General features: G+C 35.8%; 1 long non-coding RNA gene across 1 annotated transcript in view; it reads left to right on the top strand.

Annotated features, from left to right (window-relative positions):
• The first annotated feature begins 14,213 nt into the window (after positions 1 to 14,213).
• Positions 14,214 to 22,098, top strand: part of LOC116596742 — a 41,187-nt gene continuing 33,302 nt past the window's right edge. Inside the window, exons 1-2 of the long non-coding RNA XR_004288295.1 lie at positions 14,214 to 14,335; positions 15,012 to 15,208. This is a non-coding gene — a long non-coding RNA (uncharacterized LOC116596742). The remainder of the gene's footprint in view (positions 14,336 to 15,011; positions 15,209 to 22,098) is intronic.

Consider the following 22,098-nt stretch of genomic DNA (forward strand, 5'->3'; position numbering starts at 1 on the left):
GAGGGAAGGAGACAGACACAGGAGAGATACAGAGAGGGAACCCAGGGAAGAGAAAAGACATTCTAACCCTTCGGCAGAGGGCAGCAACTTACCTTTCATGCGGAAAGCTGTCAAGAATAACAAAGCTTCCTCTTCAGATAACAGGAGGTAAAGAGAAAGGAGACTTCACCTTCATCAATCTACTCTCTGCCTTTTAGATTTTGTCACGCTCCTGGGCTAAGTGGAATACTACAGGTGGAGGCCAGTCCTATCCAAAGGAAGAGCGGGAGACAAGAGTATGTGTTCCAGAACAGTGGAGACAGGGCCCAGAGGTACTAGATGACCCATGGCCTCATGAGCTCTGATAGAGTCTGGATTTTGTTTTATAGTTTATGAGGTACCTACGTAGGGGAGCAATGGAATCACATTTGTATTTTAGAGATATTACTTTGACAGCATTATGAGAGGTTGGAGAGGGCAATTATCAAGTCATTTCTTGCCCCAAAACTTTAAGTTCCCGATTCCTCATAGAAGGCTAATTCATTAGCCCAACATCTGCAGACTCCTCACGGTGATGTCTCCCTGTGCCTGAGGTATTTCCAACCCAGCTTTCCCTAACTCGGCTCTCACGAAATTAGTCTACTTATTCCTCAAATACGTCTGCTGTATTGATGCTCTTTTCTCTTTTGGGGAGGCTCCTTCCACTTGACTTTTCTAAGCTAAGCACTACCCAAACTTTAAAGCCATGTTAAATGCTTTTACCTTTAAGGAAGCAAAATAAATTGGGAGAAACAATCTGATCCCTGAGAACCACTGTATCTGGATGCCATACCAGCTTTACTGTTTGTCAGCTAATAGTACAGTGTTACCCACCAGGATGTTGACATGGATACAGTCGAAATAGAGAACATTTTCATCACCACAGGGATCTCCTGTTGCTATTTTATAGCTACATTCATCAGTTAATGAATGGATAAAGAAGATGTGGCACATATATACAATGGAACATTACTAGCCATGAAAAAGAATAAAATCTTGCTATTGGCAATGATGTAGATGGGGCTGGAGTATATTATGCTAAGCCAAATAAGTCAGTCAGAGAAAGACAAATGCCATATGATTTCACCCATACATGCAATTTAAGCAACAAAACAGATGAACATATGGGAAGGGAAAAAAAAAGAAGGAAGCAAACCATAAGAGACTCTTAACAATAGAGAACAAACTGAGGAATGGTTGGGCGATGGGCTAGGTGGGTGGTGAGTATTAAGAAAGACACTTGTTGGGCGCCTGGGTGGCTCAGTGGGTTAAAGCCTCTGCCTTCAGCTCAGGTCATGATCCCGGGGTCCTGGGATCGAGCCCCACATCGGGCTCTCTGCTCAGCAGGGAGCCTGCTTCCTCCTCTCTCTCTCTGCCTGCCTCTCTGCCTACTTGTAATCTCTGTCTGTCAAATAAATAAATAAAATCTTTAAAAAAAAAAAAAAGAAAGACACTTGTTATGATGAGCACTGGGTGTTATATATATAAGTGATGAATCACCAAATTCTACTCCTGCAACAAATACTATACTATATATTAACTAACCAAAATTTAAATAAACATTTGAAGGAGGAATAAAAAGCTTTCTCGCCCTTGGTATTTTTTCTATTAAAGTTTTGTTTAATTTTGCAATTTAAAGGGTTACATAAGGTCTGTTTATGTTTATAAGCTGTTTATACCTGTGTGTTTATGTATAAATACAGATTTATTTTTATTAGTAAACTTTGTAAACTTAGTAAACTAGTAAACTTTGATTTCTAGAGCAGTTTAAGGTTCACAGAAAAATTGAGTGGAGAATATAGATCCCATGTCCTCACACATGTACAACCTCCCCACTATAAGCATCTCACAACAGACTGGTACATTTGTGAAAGTGGATGGACCTACATTAACACATTTTTAGCACCTGTATACATAGTTTACCTTAAGATGACCCTTGGAGTTGTACATTCTATGGTATGGGCACATGTATTATGAAAAGTATCCACATTGCAGTTTGTACTGAAAAGTTCATGGCCCTACAAAATCCTCTATGCTCTGCCTGTTCATTGTTTTCTCCCAACCTTTGGCTAAACCACACTTTTATATAGTTTTGCCTTTTACAGAATGTCCTATAACTGAAGTCATACAGGATGTAGGCTTTTCAGTTCGGCTTTTCACTTGGTAATTTGAATTTAAGTTTCTTTCATGTCTTTTCTGGGATTGATAGTTCATTTTTTGATAGAGTTCATTTTCTTACTGAGTTTTAAGAGATCTTTGTATTTTTTGGATGATAGCCCTCTATTAGGTATGTTTTTGCAAATATTTCTCATACTCTATGACTTGTCTTTTGATTCTCTTGACATTGCCTTTCACAGAGTCTAAGTTTTAAATTTTAATGAAATTGAGCTTATCAATTATTTCCTTCACAGGATATACCTTTGGCTTTGTATCTAAAAAGTTATCACCATATCCAAGATCATACAGGTTTTCTCCTCAGTTACTGTGTTTTTTTTTTTCAAATCCAGAATTTCTATTTAGGTCATCTTTATATCCTTTCTTTGTGGTGACTTTCTATATCTTTGCTGAGGTTTTGTATCTTTTTTTTGTTTGTTTGAAGCATGTATATAATAGTTCGTTGAAGCATTTTTTATCATGGCTGATTTGAGAGTTTTGTCTTAAGATCTCTGTCATCTCAATATTATCTATTATCTTTGGTCATTCCTTTTGAGAGCTACCTAAGTTGTTGGTGTGATGAGTGATTATTGATTGCAATTTGAACATTTTCATATTTTGTTTTAAGACTGGGTTAAGCCTTTGGGTTTAGCAGGCTTTCTTTATCTATACTGTAGGGAAAAGGGAGTGGTGCTGCCTGGTTACTGCCATGTCAGGTAGAAGTACAGCTTCCCTATTTGTTTCTGTTTACACTTGATGGGGTGAACTCCTTCCCACCACTAGTTGAGACTAGAAGTTCTGGGTCTCTCTATAGTCTCTGCTCTGTTGTCAGTGTGGTGGCCTTGTTACTACTGGGTGATGGTGAGGAACCTGATTTTCCAGTAGGCCTCTGATGAAAAACTACCTCATTACTGCCAGGTGGAGATGAAGTTTAGGCCCCTTATAAGGTCTGTACTGATATCCTAGTGGGGGTGATTTAATATAAGCTGGTCGAGATAAAAGTTCAGACTCCTGATGGCTTTCTTGCTGTCACCCTCATGGTTATTGGAGTGTTGTGTTACTACCTAATGAGGGTGGAAGTCTAGTCTCCCTATTCAGTCATTGTTGGTACATGTGGGTGACACCATGGTTTTCTCTTTGGGATTTGGCTGGAAGAGAGTAACTATTGCTTGAAGTTTGACTGTCTTGCTTGGCCACACTTTCACTCTCACTTTCATTTGGGACTTGGCAAGGGACTTTTGTTTGTTGGTGCTTTTCTAATCTGAGTATGTTGGTATTTTTGGGTTGCTGACCTCATGTGGGCTAGAGGATACTGGAGGAAAACCTAGAGATTTCACCAGTGTGATGTTCTGTAGATCTCAAAATCCTCAGGTGGTCTGCCTTATTCTCTCAATGTCTTCTGTTTTATATAAAATACCCAGGGTTATACTTATATTTAGTGGGTAGACTAGGTAGAAGTATGCCTATTCCATCTTCCTGGAAATGCAAATTTTGTATGATAATTTTTATGAAGTGTCTATAAAAGAGATTGAGCTAAATAAAAGTGTGCCAGGATCATTTATGAAAACATTAACTTGTATTTCTCCTTCCTTTGTTCTCTTATCTTCCTCATTTCAATGGGATTCTCTTTTTGTCATATCTCTGGGGACCTCACAAGCATTTTATTTTATGAATGAACCATGATGCTAAAGGTAGGATCCATAAAGGAGTTTTTAGAGTCTGAAGATAAACAACAAAAACTAGAGAAAATGATCAGAATGTAGCTTGATTTTGTGAGTCATATTTTAAAAAATGGGGTTATTTGGATAACAAAAGTTGGGGAAACTGGCCATTGGTTTGCTTGTTCAGCTTTTTTTTTTTTTTTAAATTACTACCAATTTTCTCTTCTTTCTTCTGTTTTCACAGTTTCTCTTGCCAGCCTTTCTGAATTTTTAGAAAATGCTTTTCTGTTTTCTTTAATGTAGCTTACATAAATGTTATCTGTACTGCTGCTAATATTGTAGTTTTCTAAAAATTAATCTCCCAATCCAATTATCAAACCTGAAAGTGGTCACAGTATTAGAAACATACCAGAAAGGGATAAAAAGTATAAGTCAGGTAACCATGGGACTTTTTTAAAACTTATTTTTGTTGAGGTCTTTTTTTTTTTTTTCAGTAGAATAGCAACAATTATGCAAAGCATTACTTACATAAAAACATTGTATAAGCAGCATGTACTTTTGTGTGTTTTCATTCTATTTCAATTCCTGCAATTTAAAAATAAAATGTATTCCTTCTCTTAAAATTAAAGACATGCCTGTGTTCATTGTGTGGAGTATGAAAACTGTAAAAAGGCACAAAAAGCACACACAACAAAAACCTTTGATAATTTCACCCATTTGCTCCACAGACAGAAAAAAAAAAAGTTTGTGTGAGAAGGCAAATGTCACTATGGGGTTTCTGTGGAGAATGTCTGATAAATCTACCCTTTATAAAGGGTAGATGTCTGATAAATCTACCAGTCTGATAAATCTACCCTTTCTATGTATGTACACCTGCAAAGTGGTAAGGAAAAGCAGTCCTTCTGTGGTCGATTTTTTTTTTTTTTTTCTGTATGGACAATATTTCTGTGCTTTCTTTTCCTCTAAATATTTAAAGAAACAAAACATCATCTTAGGTGCCTGGGTGGCTCAGTCGGTTAAGGTCTGCCTTCAGCTCAGGTCATAATCCGAGGGTCCTGGTATCCAGCCCCACATCGGGCTCCCTGCTCAGTGGGGAGTCTGCTTCTCCCCCCGCCCCCACCTGCTGCTCCCCCTGCTTGTGTTCTCTCTCTCTCTGACAAATAAATAAATAAAATCTTTTTAAAAATATCTTAATTTAGGGGCACCTTGGTGGCTCAGTCATTAAGCATCTGCCTTTGACTCAGGTCATGATTCTAGGGTCCTGGGATGGAGCCTACATCAGGCTCCCTGCTCAGTGGGGAGTCTGCTTCTCCCTCTCCTACTCCCCCTGCTTGTATTCCCTCTCTCACTGTGTCTCTCTCTCTCTGTCAAATAAATAAATACAAATCTTTAAAAAAATCATCTTAATTTATATTATATTTATAAGTTTTTTATTTAAAAAACAGGCTTCTGGTTTAAGATAGTGTATTAAAAGTACATACTTTTCTTCCCTTCTTTCTGCCACTCCCGTTAGAATTAGAGTAAATAATAAAAAGGCATAAAGCCAGAAGATCAAAGAGGTCCATCTGCTTATACGAGAACTTAATATAATTGCTAGAAGACAGAAAAAGTGTTCTCTGCTGATGAAGTGGAGAAAGATGCAGTTGGAATACATGTAGGAGTTTGCCTCAGAGGAAAGTGTCTGTCTTCCTGGCAGATTTCCAAGAAAGGACGAGGTCTGAGACTCCGGAGGTAGAGAGAAGTGAGTGTTGTCAAGTGGTTTGACAACATGGGACTCAAAGGTCAATATACATAATTTAAAAATTGGCATCCCTCATTTGTACCTGATATTTAGAGTGTGGAGGCAACCCTGGCACTTCCCCAGGACATCGTTCTCCAGTGACCAAACGACCCACTTCCCACCATCTCACTGTGAAACTTCTGGTGACCCACAGCCAAGTGCTGGATGCCAGTCCACTCACCTCCTCCCCTGTGAGTGCAGATCCCAAAGATGGAAGGTAACTGAAGAAAGCTTAAAGCCTGAAAGAAAAAAGGGGACAGACAGATTTTAGAAAATCCTGTGAACGAGCTACATTTTTCTCATCTGCAGCATAAACAAATGCTATCAAATATTGAAAAATGAAGCATTAAAACATTTAATCGAAGACATTGACATTTACATAGAAAATATGTAACTAAAATTTAGGAAAACAAAACTGAAATCATTAAAATGAAGTGCTTCTCGGTACTGAAATGAGGGTGAGTTGAGGTGATGAGATATTTTTGATTAAAATCTCTCTATGCTGTTTGAATTTAAAAAAAAAGAGAGACCTTATTTTGGATAAAAACTGACTAAAATATTTAATCTGCAGAACAGACTTATAAACAACAGTCTACCAGAAAAAAAAATACTGCCACTTATATTTCTCTAATATTTGAAGCTTAAAGATAAACCACAGTTTGTAAGAGGAGCATCTAACAAAATATCTGGCATTTAGTAGATCTTCAAAATGTATTTATTAAATGAATGATGTTAACATTTTTAAACTTTTTCTGTCCTCATAGTGTATTTCTTAGCTTTGTTTAAATAAGTTGGAATTTAGATCTGGATTATTTATATTTTCATTCTGGTGGTTTCTTTTTAACCTTATAAATTCAGCAGTTAACTCATTTTAGTGCTCATAGTTCATCCTTTTAAAATCACAATAAAAAACACAACTTCTTTATTCTTGAATGTCAATTTTGAATAATGCTTCTGCCAGCTGGTGTATGTCTTTCAGTAATTTCTCAGAAAGGATACTTAAGTATTAGAATTTTTGATTCCTTATATATCTGAAAATAAAAATTTGTAGCATTTCTACACAAATGACAACTCAAATAAATACAGATATTTTTAGGTAAGAGCTTTTTACCTAAAATTCTACACTGTTTTGTTTTCATGTTGTGAAAGGGAAGTCTGAATTTAGCTAAAATTTGCTTCTGTCACGGTCTTTCTGTTGATCCTTGAATATCTATAGGATTCTTTTTATTACTTTAATTAGTCAGCATATAGTACATCATTAGTTTCAGATGTAGAGTTTGATAATTCATTGTTGCATACAACACCCACTGCTTATCACATCACATCCCTGTAGGATTCTTTCTCTAGATCTGTAGATAAAACTTTTCTAAGTAACTCTATTTTCATTAAATTTTCCATATTCTTGGTGAACACCTTTTGCTTTGCCAAAATGAGGTAGAACAAATCTCAAATTGAATTACCACCAGCTGTTCATCTTCTCAGCCTAGAAGGGCCTTGTTTTTACTCTTAAGAGAAAGAAGGCATGGCCACTTTATGTTCCCATGCCTAATTAACTGGATAATTTTTCCTTTAGCTAAAGACCCATAGGGGAAACAAATACATACAGGATGACTGTGATTCTAGTCTAGGAAATTTGATCAAGGTATGCCAGAAAATTTGATAACATGTCAGCAAGTGGAAACCCAGAACTCAAGTACAGTTCCACAGGGCTGTGTGTAGTTGCATACTCTATTTTTTAGCCCGAGTGTCCCTGGTGTTCTTGATACTTGCAGTATCTTGCTGCCTCTCACTGAGTCAAAAATAAATTCAAGAAAGGCAGAGACAATACCTACTAATTGTCTGCAGCCCACATAGTGGGACACATAGAGGGTGCTCAATTAGTTTTGACTGACAGATATGCTAATCATTCACTTAGATGGGTATAGTTTTGAAGAGTTTCCCAGCGTGAACTTCAGCTGTATTACCTATAATTTAGGCATGGTTTGAAATGTTATGTGGATAGATAACGTTGAGCCTCCAATGCCTCTTAACATGAAATTCCCAGGACTTTGTTCGTCATGGTGTGGTTTGGGCACCAGCATCGAGGTCAACTGGGAGATTGTTAACAGTGGAGAATCACATTTCTCCTCACATTCTACTGGATCAGAAGCTACCCATTAGATTTGGACAAACACCACTTGGAGATTTCTGTAACAAAGGCATCCTGAAGAAAGAAATGACTGAGTATTGTCAAAACTTTGGAGTCTCCAGCTTTCTTTTCCTGGATTGGATATGATGGGCTCAATAAAACACTGGGGGAAGTTAAAATCAGTGTGGGATTTGAATTCAGCGGTCTCTGGCAGCTTTGGTGCATGAGGCTTTGACACCTACAGGAGACAGCTCCAGAGCTCTTGGCAAGAGCTTGGATGCCCATGACATTGGCATTGGTGGACACGTTGGCATCTACACTGAGCATCATTTGCATAGCTGCTGCTCTTGGCTTTGCAGTGATGAGAGGCTTCAACCCAGTAAGCTGGAGCAGGGAAGAGGAAAAGTACAGTCAGCTTTCTTTTTGCCAAGAAGGCTAGTTTTTGGAGCACCATCTCATTTCCTACCTCACAGAGAAAATGGAGCCATCAGATGAGTGGCCTGTCATTTACAAAATTGCTTTCATCTGCATCCATTCTTTCCTTCTCTTATGTCTACCTTCTGATTCTATCACTTTTTGCTTTCTGAAGAATCACATGATTACTTCCTTACTGCACCTTCTGATAACATATATAAATATAGTCATGTATTTTCTTAAAAAAATGGTTCCTTTGACTCCATCTTCCACACTAGTTAGTCTTTTTCTTCCTTTTTTTTAATTAAATGCATTATTATTTTGAAGTGGGCATATGAATGTTCTTAGCCTTTTGTTACTTATAGTGGGTTTCTTTTAGCTTTATTGAAATATAACTGATACATAATATTGTGTAAGCTTAACGTGCACAGCATAATGATTTGATACATTTTTCCTATCAAAAGTTGTTGCAATCATTACTTTTATTGTTACTGATTTTAAGTGCTACAAAATATATCAATATAGAAAAATCACATAATCAATTATATATGTATCACTAATTAATATACTTTAGGTTTTTATTTTTTCAGTTTTATAAAAGTAGAATCAAATATATATGTTAAGGTCTTCTTTTACTTGACATTTTGTTTATGAGATCCATCCATAATGTTGAATGTCAGTGTAGTTCACCTTTACTGCTGTTATGGTATAATGTTGTAGGCATATACTGCAATCCACTTATCTATCCTTCTCTAAGTGGACTTTTCCAGTTTAGAATTACTACGAATTATGCTTCTATTAACATATCTGTACAAGTACCGTGGTACACATATGTAAGAGTTTCTGTAGAGTATATTCCTAGAAATGGAATGGCTGAGTCATAGGTTATATATTTTTCATTTACAAGATAATGCCAAACATTTTCCATTCTTCCAACCACATTTGGTGTGTTAATTTTCTCAGCATCCTCACCAACATCTGATAGCGTCAAACTTTTAACCCTTTGCCAAGCTAGTGAGTGTGCAGTGGTATTTAATTATAGTTTTTGTATTTCCCCGATTTTACATGAAACTCTACTTTTCATTTATATTAGTCTGCTTTGATACAAGTGAGTGTACAAATTATTTGTTCATTAGAAATTGGATAGTGTCGTTTTTACTAATCCATAGAAATTTTTTTTTACATCCTGGATATTCTTCAAGTTGTTTTTGCTGCAAATGGCTTCTGCATATCTGAACTTTTTTTATTGTCTTATGAACAAAAGTTTTTAATATTAATGCAATTGAAAGTATCAGTATTTTTCTTAATGGATAGTACTTCTGCATCTTGTCTAAGAAACTATGTTTTTTAACTCATAAAATCTTTATTATTTCACCTTTTACATTTAGATCTTTACCTGGACCTGCTAGTTATGTATGAAATGAGGAAAGGCTTCAATTTCATTTCTTTTTGTATGACTATCTACTTGTCTAAGAATTATTCATTGTAATGTCTGTTATCTTCTTACTTACCTGAAATGCCATCTCTGTTATATATCAGATATCCATTATGGATAAATCTGTTTCTCTGCTCTTTGTTACCTTGCTGTATGTGTCCATACATATTTTATTACCAAGTTTAAAAATAAACTTAAGATATGGTAGAGGAAACCTTCCCGGCCCATTTTCTTATTTATGTGTCTTGGTTGTCCTTGGTCCCTTTGCATTTCAAAATACTTTATTATTTTTTTTAACTGATATACTACATCATATTAATTTCAGGTATAAAACATAATGATTAAATGTTTGTATATATTGTAAAATGGTCCTCATAATTAGTCTTAATATCCCTCACCATACAGTTACAGAATTTTTCTTGATATGAGAAATTTTAAGGTCTACTCTTCAAAGCCTTCAAATATGCAGTACATTATTATTAAATATAACCACTATACTGTATATTATATCCCCATGACTTATTTTATAACTGGAAGTTCACCTGTTTTATTGACTCGAGCCTCCCTCTGACAATCACCATCTGTTCTCTACCTCTATGCAGTTGATTTTTTTTTTTTTTAGATACGACATATAAGTGAGTTCATATGGTATTTGTCTTTCTGTCTGACTTATTTCACTTAGCGTAATGTTCTCAAGGTCCATCCATGTTGTTACAAATGGTAAGATTTCATTTTTTATGACTGAATAGTATCCTAGTGTGTGTATGTATGTGTGTGTATCTCACATTTTCTTTACCCATTCATCCACTGATGAAAATTTAGAATTTAGGTTGTCTCCACACCTTAGCTATTGTAAACAAAGCTTCAGTGAACACAGAGGATACATATATCTTCTCAAGTTAGCATTTTTTGTTTTGTTGGATAAATACCCGAAGGGAAACTGCTGGATCATACCTATTTTTAACTTTTTTTTAATTTTTAATTTTTTGAGGAAAAATTGTAGCTGTACCAACTTATATTCCCACAAACAGTTCACAATCATTCCCTTTTCTCTGCATCCTTGCCAACACTTGTTGCTTCTTGTCTCCTTGATACTAGCCATTCTGACAGTGGTGAGGTGATAATCTGATTGTTTTAATTTGCATTTCTCTGATCAGTGATGTTAAGCATCTTTTCATGGGTCTGTTGGTCAGCTGTATTGTCTTAGGAAAATAGTCTATTCAGATACTCTGCCTTTTTATAACTGGATTGGTTTTGCTTTGCTATTGTAGGACTTCTTTATATATTTTGGATATTAACCTCTTATCAGATATATGATTTGCAAATATTTTCTCCTACTGAGTAGGTTGCTTTTTCATTTTGTTAATGATTTTTTTCCTCTGCAAAAACTTTTTAGTTTGATGTAGTCCCATTTGTTTATTTTCTCCTTTGCTGCCTTTGCTTTTCTGGTTGTATCCAAAATAAAATCAATCCCAAAGACCGTTTCAAGGAGCTTACCACCTATGTTTTTTCCTAGGAGTTTAGTAGCATCAGGTCTTAAGTTTAAGTCTTTAATTCAGTTTGAGTTAATTTTTATGTATCGCATAAGACATGAATCCCAGTTAATTCTTTGCATTTGGCTGTTGAGCTTTCCCAACACCATTTGTTGAAGAGAGTATTCCTTCCCCACGGTATATTCTTGGCTCCTTTGTTGCATATTAATTGACCATAAATGTGTAGGTTTATTTCTGGGCTCTCTATTCTGTTCTATTGACCTATGTATTGGTTTCTGTGCCAGTACCATACTATATTAACTACCATAGCTTATAGTATGTTTTGAAATCAGAGAGTATGATACCTCCAGCTTAGTTCTCTCTCAAGGTTGCTTTATCTAACACGGGCTTATCCTGTGTTTTTTGTGGTTTCACGCAAATTTTAGAATTATTTTTTATTCCTGTGAAAAATGCCTTTGGTATTTTGATAGTGACTGCACTGAATCTGTAGATTAACAATTTTAATTCTTCCAGATTTTCTCAGCACAGAATGCCTTTCCATTTGTTTGTATCTTCCACTTCTTTCATCAGTATCTTGTAATTTATATTGCACAGCTCTTTCAGCTCCCTCTAGGTATTGTATTCCTTTTGGTACAAGGGTAAATGGGATTATTTCCTTAATTTCTCAGAATTAAAAGATAAGGAGAAGCCAAACTGTGATGCAGGCTGAACAAGCCTGAGCCAACTTGGTGGGAAACTCTGGAGAATGCAGTCCTCACTTGGTTTTCAGCATTGGACTGGACTGTTAAACCCCTTCTTCACATTGTTATTGGATGTGGTCATGGCCTTACGGTAGGCAGCTCTCTGTGACTGAGGCAGATAGTGATGGAGTTAACTGATAAAGATTGTCTACTGACTGTACTGTCCACAGCTGGGCAGCAAGTCTTTCTGTGAAGAAGGATCTGGGTCAGAGGAACATCTGTTGATTTTCACACACTATTTTCAAATACATGCATCAAATCTGGAAATTTTTCTTGAATTTCTGCTTCATCTGTATCCCACATATTTTGCAATGTATTTTTTTTTTGCTACTATTCAGTACAAACATATTTTAAATTTTTCAGTATGATTTCTTCTTTGACATATTGATATAACTAGAGATATTTCCTTAATTTTCAAAATTTGTGTGTTGCTAGCTATATTTTTTGTTGCTATCTAATTACAGCATGGTTGTAAGTACAATCTGTATGATTTCATTCCATTAAAATTTCTTGCTTGCTTTATGACCCAATATTGGTCATTTTGGCAAATGACATCCTTAAAAAGAACATATATTCTATAGTTGTTATGTGCTTTAAATTTGGGAGACTATAAGAATCTCCAGTTATCAAAAAGCATGGCTATCTGCTAGTTGATACTGTGGATTCCTTCCCTCAGTATCCTTTAAAATGGAACCATCCTTTGGAGTGTTGAGTCATGGTTTGGATACGAGAATGAGCTAATTACTAAGGTGATGGAATTTGTGCTAAAGGAAGTAGCACTGACATGTAGTACAGACTCAGAAGGGAAAATGTGTATAAATTGTCTATAAATGTCTGTGAAGATTGAAAAAGCAAATGCCTGAATCAAAGAAGAAAGAAGTTTCCAGGATATGAAAAAGAATACACAGTGGGACTTCTGGGGGAGAGACAGGAGTGCTGAAAAGGCAAAGTCTGCTTACAGTCAGTCTACTTTCTTCTTTCTTCCCAGAAAATTCCATGTTCTCCAATTCTGTAACAGTTGTGACCTTTACTTGGCAGTGATCTTATAAGAATAGGGTTTCCTGGGCCGCCTGAGTGGCTCAGTGGGTTAAAGCCTCTGCCTTCTGCTCAGATCATGATCCTAGGGTCCTGTGATAGAGCCCTGCATTGGGATCTCTGTTCAGTGGGGAGCCTGCCTCCCTTCCACCACCCTCTGCCTGCTTCTCTGCCTACTTGTGATTTCTGTCTGTCAAATAAAGAAATAAAATCTTTTTTAAAAAAATGAGGGTTGCTGGGGGGAGGGGGGTTAGGAGAAGGGGGGTGGGGTTATGGACAATGGGGAGGGTATGTGCTATGGTGAGTGCTGTGAAGTGTGTAAACCTGGCGATTCACAGACTTGTACCCCTGGGGATAAAAATATATGTTTATAAAAAATAAAAAATTAAAAAAAAAAGAAAAGAAATTACTAGATTTAAAGAAAAAAAAAAGTTTCCTATTTGGGACACTCTTCCCTAAGGAATATGGAGAAAGCATTCAAAAATAGCTAAAGCATTAAAGTATCGAAAGTACTTTGTCCGTTTCCATCTGCTATTGAACTAGTAATAATGCCCCTTGCTGGGCGGCTTCTCCTCCTAGTGTTTTCCCTTTGCTTTCATTTTACCTGTATCCTTGCTTCTGTCCTCCAGCTCCACAACTGCAGGAGGAAAGCATGAAATAGAAGAAAAAAAGGGGGGTTTTGCTGGCTTTAGTTGTCAATGTCCAGGGCCCTTAAGGATTCTGAGAGGACTTGAGGTAAAGGCAGTTACTTGGGAGACTTGACTTTGTGAAGAATAGGACTGTTTCACTATACAGAGAAAAATCCCACAGGTTGGGGAGAGGGTGAGGGTAGGGGAGATCCTGAGAGCAGAGTTTGGTGGATCACAAGAGGACACAGTGTACTTACTGTTCGTCTGGCAGGAACTTGGGGAGAGACAAAACTCAATCAATTGAAGATGTTCTGTATTTTCTTCAGGCAAAAATATTCCAGAAAGGGAATGGTTGACAGGACCATAGATGGTGTCACCCAGATTTCTTTCCCAGTCGGGCACAGAGTTAGCAGAGAGCTGAGAGAATTAGGGAGTTGAGAAGATTGGAACCAGGAGACTGTCAGCAATGACCTGCTGGCAAATGTCCAGCTATTTCAGTGCCTACCCGTGAAACAGACACCTCTATCCAACTCTGTACCCTGAAACTCCATAAATGATTTCCTAAGTCAGAGACCCCACACTATCTGAGATTAGGCTTCCATCACCCAGCATGACAAGGAGTTCGAAGTACAATTCCACCCACATATATCACTGTTTATTAAAGTCTTATCTCTATGCAAGTTTAATATTTTTACATACTTTATTTCCCTTAATCCCCATAATGACTCTGAGAGAACAGCATTATTCCCACCTTGTAAATAAGGAACAGAGAGGCAAAGAGCTGAAAAAGCCTGCCAAGATTTGGATATTGGAAAGCTAAGTGATGGCAGAATCACTTATTCTTTAAGGTAACATTTTGAAAATTAACAGTTAACCACTTATCAAATGTCTGCTTTTCATAAAGTATGATGAATATAAGTTTATAAGTTTAAGAAATAAAAGATAAGGGAAGCAGTCTCTTACACCAAAGGGACTTTAACTTAGCACTGGAGTTGGGGGAGAGACAGGTGCAAAGACAGAGCAAAGTCATGAAGATAGGGGGCTGGTTGTGGAGTTAGCCACCTTTCAGGGTGTCCCAGGAGGGGGCTCCTGCCAGGATGTGGACATTTTCTGTCACAGCTGGGCAGTTGATCATAGAGAATCCTATCAGAGTGTGAGGAGAGGAGGAGTCATAGAGGGGCCTATGTTAAACTTTTTGTAACCAGAATATTGATACTAGACTATGCTGAATGAATGAAAAGTTCAAACACAGGGTCTGAAGAAGACAGCCATATTTTGTAATGGTTGCTTAAAACAATGAATCAAGATTCCAGTAAGCTAGCCCCCCCAGTTTCACAGCAACGGTCAGAGGAGAAAACAGGACCTCATTGTTGGACATACATTCAGGTCCCTCTGAGCTGCAGGGAAGGGCTTTCTGAAACGTTGATTGGGGACAGAGAGCTTAGACTCAGAGCACTTCTCGGCTCTCCAGTCTCGTCGTTCTGGTTGCATCATTGTCCTTTATTGACTGTTTTATAAACTCAGGTTACCTCAGCTTGGTTAAGGAAAGCAGTCTTTAAACCTGGCAGAAAAGATAAGGACTATTAAACTCCGGGTCGGCTTGCTGAGACAGATGATGGGGTTTCTTCCTGGAACCTCCTGCCAACCTTATGGATTTTGCCGTCACTCGTTCTGTTCAGAAAGTGTTAGGACAGCCGGCATGACCTTAATGTCCCTCTCAGGTACGAGTTTCTTTCGTTCTGAACAAAATGACCAGCTCGATTCTTTCAGGGATAGAATTGAGATCTGGCTCTGTGGTGTCAGGGAGGGTAGGTGCGAGTCCATGAAACTTCCCTTGGTTCTTCTGTTAGAAATAACTATTCCCTTTTTCTGTGAACCCGCAGTACTTTGTTCTTGTTTTTTTTTTTTTTTTTATGAACGCCCTTAATCAGTGTGTGACCTATTTTATGTCTGGTTTCAGTCCACCCAGCACTACTTAATCCAATTATGATTTCAGCACTATTTTCATTTGGAAATTGTCACTTCCCAATGCCATTCCAGGGGGGCTCCCGATTACAGTACCAGATTTCTTTGATTATAGGATTGGGTAGAAGGTCAAGGCTTAACCAGTCACCACACACCATGAGGTAGGCCTCAGTGATTGGCTCATGGATGAAATAATGAACCTGAAGTAGCCAATCAGAGCTCTTTCTCAGGACTTTTTTTTTTTTTTTTTAAGATATTGTGAAAACAGATGGTCTACTTTCTCCTTGAAGTAAAAACAGAAAGATTGTGACTGACAAGTTAATTGTGGTCATGTCCTCTAACTTACGGAATGGTCTGGGGGAAAAAAAAAAAAGACTAAACTACAACTTTTAAGCCAGGTGAGAGATAAAGAGGAGGAGACAGAATTGTGATGCTGTCCCTGGATGCGCTCTTTCCTGAGGCAAGATTCTCTTTATTCTTACAACTGCTGAAAAGATTCCTCATTTCAAACATAAACTAGACTCTAAGCTCCTTAAATCAGTGCAGCCATTTTTCTTTTGCTTCGCTGATCGAATTCCAGATGCCTAGCACTATGCCTGTCACAAAGTAGGTTCTCAGCTAATGTGTGTTTACTGAATATTTGGAATTGAATGCGGTGTGAAAAGCAAAGTGTATATGTCTTTCCAACCATTTTATGTGACTGTGGGCAATTATATAGATTTGTGGGGATTGAACCTAGTGTGTGGACTGTGATATAAAATTTGGTTCTGTAAATCTTAATTATTTTTTGAGTATAATTGGACACACAATGCTACATTAGTTTCAGGTATGACTGCACATTGATTCAATATTTCCATACATTAGGTTACAGTCGTCACCCAAGTATAGCTACCATCTTTCACCTTACAACACTATTACAATACCACTGGCTGTGTTCTCTGAGCTCTACCCTTTACTGTGACTTAATTCATTCCATAACTGGAAGCCTGTATCCCCCACTCCCTTTCACCCATTTTGCCCATTCCCTCACCCCCTTCCCTTTGTCAACCACGAGTATATTCTCTGTATTCACAGGTCTGATTCTACTTCTTGTGTGTTTATTCATTTGTTTTGTTTCCTGGATTCCACATTTAAGAAAAATTCATACGGTATTATCTTTCTCAGTGTGACTTATTTCACTTAACATAAACTTTTATTTTTAAATGTAACACACAGGAAAAGTATATAAACCTAAACCTGTGTAATGGGATGATTTATAAAGTAAAACCCATAAACTACCATACAGAAATAAATACCATCAAGAAATAAAGCATTGTCACTTTTCCTGAAGCTCTTGTGTATTCATTCTGCACTACTCCCACCTATCTTTACTTGCTAGTGGCTGAAATTTTATGGTGATCATTTCTTTGCTTTGCTTTTTGAATTTAGCTTCAATATATGTGTCCATTGACATTGCTTTTTGTTTGTGTTTTGTGAACAGAATATAAACAGTATACTATAGCATATGTGTATATGTCTATATTTATATTCCATTGTGCTGTGCTTCTTTTCACTCAATATTATGTTTATATGATTCATCCAAGTTGATGCACCTCGCTTTAGTTTATTTTCATTACTGTTTTATAAGTGTAACATATTCTGCTACTGAAGTGTTCCCTAGATTTTTGGCTATAAAATCTATGCTGCTATTTAATTATTATACATGTATCTTGGTGCCTATGTATCTATGGTTTCTATGGTGTATTTACCTAAGAGTTAAATTGCTGAACCATAGCATATGTCTATTTTTTAACTTTAATAGCTAATGCTTTACATTGTCACCAGTCCTAGGTCTTCTCAGATTTAACCCCCCACCACAAATCTTCAAGCAGTTTTCAAGTACAGTTCTTAGAGATGTATTTATCATCATTTTTTATTGTTGTTTTGTTTTGTTTTTGTTTTTGTTTTATACTGAAGAATAATTGACACGTATTAGTTTCAGGTATACAATATAGTGAATTGATATTTATATGCATTATTAAGTCTGGTTGCCATTTGTCTCCATATAAAGTTATTGCAATATTATTGAACATATTCTCTATGCTAGACATGTCTTACTTATTTTATAATTGGAAGACTGTACCTCTAATCTCCTTCACCTGTTTCATCTACCCACCCATCCCCTCCTCTGTCAACCATCAATTCCATGTATTTATGAATCTGTTCTACCCTGTTTTGTTTGTTCATTTATTTTTAGGTTCCACATATAAATGAAATCATATAGGATTTTTTTTCTCTTAGCGTACTTAGCATAATGCCCTCTGTGTCCATCCATGTTGTCATAAATGGCAAATTTTCATTCTTACAGCTGACTAATATTCCATAATATGTATGTGTGTGTATACACACACACACACACACACATGCTACTTCTTTATCCATTATCTATCAGTAGACATTTTAGTTGCTTTCATATCTTGGCTATTGTAAGTAATGTATGATGAACGTAGGGATGCATACATCTTTCAAATTCATGTTTTGTCTTCTTCAGAGAAATACCTTTAAGTGGAATTGATAGATTCTATGGTAGTTCTATTTTTAATTTTTTGAGGAAACTCCATGCTGTTTTCCCTAGTGGCTACAACAGTTTACATTCCCACCAACAGTGTGTGGGGGTTCCTTTTGCTTCACGTCCTTGTCAACACTTGTTATTTTATTTTAATAATAGCCATTTTGACAGATAATAGGTGATTTCTCATGGTTTTGATTAGTATTTTCCTAATGCATAGTAATGCTGAGATTTTTTTGATGTGCTTGTTGGCCTTTTGTATGTCATCTTTGGAAAAACATCTACTCCCATCCTGTCTCCATCTTTTTTTTTAAATTGGAGTTTTCATATTGAATTGTAAAAGTTATTTATATACTTTAGATGTTAATCCCTTATTGGATATATCATTTGTGACTATATTTTTATATTCAGTAAGTTGCCTTTTTGTTTTGTTGGTAGTATCTTTTAAATTTCATGTAGTCCCATTAATTGAGTTTTGTTTTTATTATCCTTCCCTCATGATGATGAGACACATCAAAAAAAAATTACTAATACCCATGTCAAAGGCTTACTGATTATGTTTTCTTCTAAGGGTTTGGGGGTTTCAAGTCTTACATTCAAATCTTAATATATTTTAATTTTTAAGAATCTGATCTAGTTTCATTCTTTTGCATGTAACTCTCTAGCTTTCTCAACACTGTTTATTGAAGAGAGCATCTTTTCCCCATTGTATTTTCTTGCCTCCTTTGTTGTGGGTCAATTGACCAACTAAGCCTGTGTTCTTTTTGGGCTTTCTATTCCATTTCTTTGATCTATGTTCTATTTTTGTGCTAGAATCATATTGTTTTGATTACTACAACCTTGTAGTATAGTTTGAAATCAGGAGTGTGATACTGCAGCTTTGCTGTTGTTGTTGTTTTTCCCCAAGTTTGTCTTGTCCATTTGGGGTCCTCTGTGGTTTTACAAACTCTAGGATTATTTGTCCTCGCTCTGTGAAAAATGCCATTGGTATTTTGATAGGGATTTCATTAAAACTGTGGATTGTTTTGGGTAGAATGGACATTTAAAAAATATTTCTCCAATTCATGGACACTAGATATCTTTCCATTTTTTGAGTTGTCTTCTATTTCTTTCATCAGTGTCTTCTAGTTGTCAGAGTACAGGTCTTTCACCTCTTTGGTTAGATTTGTTGCTAATTATTTTATTCTTTTTTTGGTGAAATTGTAGATGGAATGGTTTTCTTTTTCTCCTAGTCCATTTTTAATGTATAGAAACACAACAGATACCTACAGATTTATTTTGCATACTGCAAATTTCCTGAATTCTTTTATTCTAACAATGTTTTGGTAGAGGCTTTGGGATTTTTTAAGCATTGTATCATGTTATCTGCAAATAAAATTTTACTTCTTTCTTACCAATTTGAGTGGCTTTTCTTTTTCTTGCCTAATTTCTGTGACTAAGACTTAAAATACTATATAATATAATATAAAAGTTGGGATCGTGAGCATCCTTGTCTTACTCTCATCTTAGAGGAAAAGCTTTCAGCTTTTCACTGAGTATGAGGTTAGCTGTGGGTTGGTTATATTTGGCTTTTAGCTTTTATGATGTTGAGGTACATTCCCTCTAACCCACTTTGTTGAGTGTTTTGTTTCTTTTTAAACTTAACTTTTTAAAAATTTTGTTTTGAGATTTTATTTATTTACCAGAGAGAGAGAGAGTGAAAGAGAGAGAAAACAAGCAGGGGGAATGGCAGGAAGAGGGAGAAGAAGACTCCCTGATGAACAGAGAGCCACATGCAGGACTCCATCCCAGGACCCTGGGATCATGACCTGAGCTGAAGGTAGACACTTAACCAATGGAGCCACCCAGGTACCCCCTTGCTGAGTGTTTTTATCATAAATGGATGTTGAACTTTGTCAAATGCCTTTTCTGCATCCAGATGATTATATGATCTTTGTCTTGCATTTAATTAATGTGATAGATCATGTTGATTGATTTTGTGGATATTGAACCATTTTCGCATCCATAGGATAACTGCCACTTGGTCATGTGTATGATCTTGTTAATGCATTACTAAATTTGATTTGCTAATATTTGTTGATATTTTTGCATCAGTGTTCATCAGAGATATTATCCTGTAATTTTCTTTTTTGTAGTGTCTTTGTCTTTGGTTCAGGCTTTAGGGTAATACTGGCTTTGTACAGTGAGTTTCGAAGTATTCCTTCTCTATTAATTCTATGAAATAGTTTGAGAAAGGTAAGTATTAACTATTCTTTAAATGTTTAGTAGAATTTACTTACGGGACCATCTGATCCTGGTTTTTTGTTTATTAGGAGCTTTTGGTTACTGATTTAATTTGATTACTAATAAATAGTCTGTTCAGTTTTGTTATTTCTTCCTGATTTACTCTTGGGAGATTGTATAATCCTAGAAATTTATCCATTCTTCCATGTTGTCCAGTTTGTTGGTTCGTAGTTGTTCATAGTAGTCTGTTATGATTCTTTGCGTTTCTAAGGTATCTGTTATAGTTTCTCTTTCATTTCTGATTATATTTTTGGGGACCCTTCCTTTTTTAGTTTTCTCTTTCATTTATTTCCACTCTGATCTTTATTATTTCCTTTTACTAACTTTGAGGGGTTTTTTGTTTGTTTTTTTGTTTGTTTTAGTTCCTTTGAGTGTAGGCTAGATTGTTTAATTAAAATTTTTCTTATTTCTTGAGATGGCTTTGCAACACTATAAACTTCCCTCTTAGGACTACTATTTCTGTTCCATGATTTTGGAATGCTGTGTTTTTGCTTTTATTTGTTTCTTTGTTTCTTTTTTATTTCTTCATTTAGTCATTGGCTATTTAGTGTCATGTTGTTTAGTATCCATGTGTTTGTGTTTTTTACTAATTTAAAAGATGCTTAATATGATTTCAGTCTTCTTAAATTTATTGATACATTTTTGTGGCCTAACATATGAGGTCTCCTGGAGAATCATCCATGATCACTTGAGAAGAATGTGTATTTTGCTGGTTTTGAATGGCATGTTCTCTATGTATCTCTTAAATACATCTCATCTAATGTATTATTGAAGGGCAGTGTGTCTTTATTTTCTGTCTGGGTGATCTATCCATTTGTGTAAATGAAATATAAAGTTCCCCTGCTGTCACTGTATTACTGTTATTTTCCCCGTTTGTGTTTGTTAATATTTGCTTCATCTATTTTGGTGTTCTATGTTGAGTGTATAAATATTTACAAGTGTTATATCTTCTTATTGGATTGAACCCTTATTCATTATGTAATTCCCTTTTTTGTCATACATTAGTCTTTTGTTTTGAAGTTTTATGGTTTTAAAAGTCTTAAAGTTTATTTTCTTCTTATTTCTATTTGCATGGAATGTCTTTTTCTGTCCCTCACTTTCAGTTCCTTTATGTCTTCAGATCTGAGGTGAGTCTCTTGTAGGCTGCATATAAATGGGTTTTATTTTTTTATTCATTCAGTCACTCAGTGTCTTTTGATTGGAACATTTAGGAACATTCATTCCATTTACATTTAAAGTAATTATAGGTTTTTACTTATTGTAAATTTTCTTATTTTCTGTTATTACTTGTTTCTGTTATTACTTATTTTGTTACTTTCTGGGTTTTTTTTTATTATTTTGTAATTCTCTGTTCATTTCTTTGTCTTTTTCTTTCTTCCCTTGTGATTTGCTGACTTCTTTAGTGTTATATTTGGATTTTTTTCTTTTTTGTTTATTAATTACAAGTGTCTGGTTACCATGAAGTTCATATATAACTGCCATGTAATATATGTAGCAGTCTATTTTAAGTTTTTTGTCGCTTAAGTGTGAACACATTCTGAAAGTTCTATTTTTGACCTACTTACCCCCATGTTTTATGTTTTTGATGTCGTATTTTACATTTTTATTTTGTGTATCCCCTAATTATTCTAGATATAGCTAATTTTACTATTTTTGTTTTTTAATCGTCATGCTACCTTTATAAGTGGTTGACAGATTACCTTTGCTATATGTTTGCCTTTACCTGGATATTATTTTTCTTTCATATATATATATTCTTATTTGTAGTTATGGCCTTCTTTTCCATTTAAAGAAGTTTCTTGAATATTGTTTTGT

This window comes from Mustela erminea, chromosome 8, assembly GCF_009829155.1.
Source record: "Mustela erminea isolate mMusErm1 chromosome 8, mMusErm1.Pri, whole genome shotgun sequence".
Taxonomy (NCBI): Eukaryota; Metazoa; Chordata; class Mammalia; order Carnivora; family Mustelidae; genus Mustela; species Mustela erminea.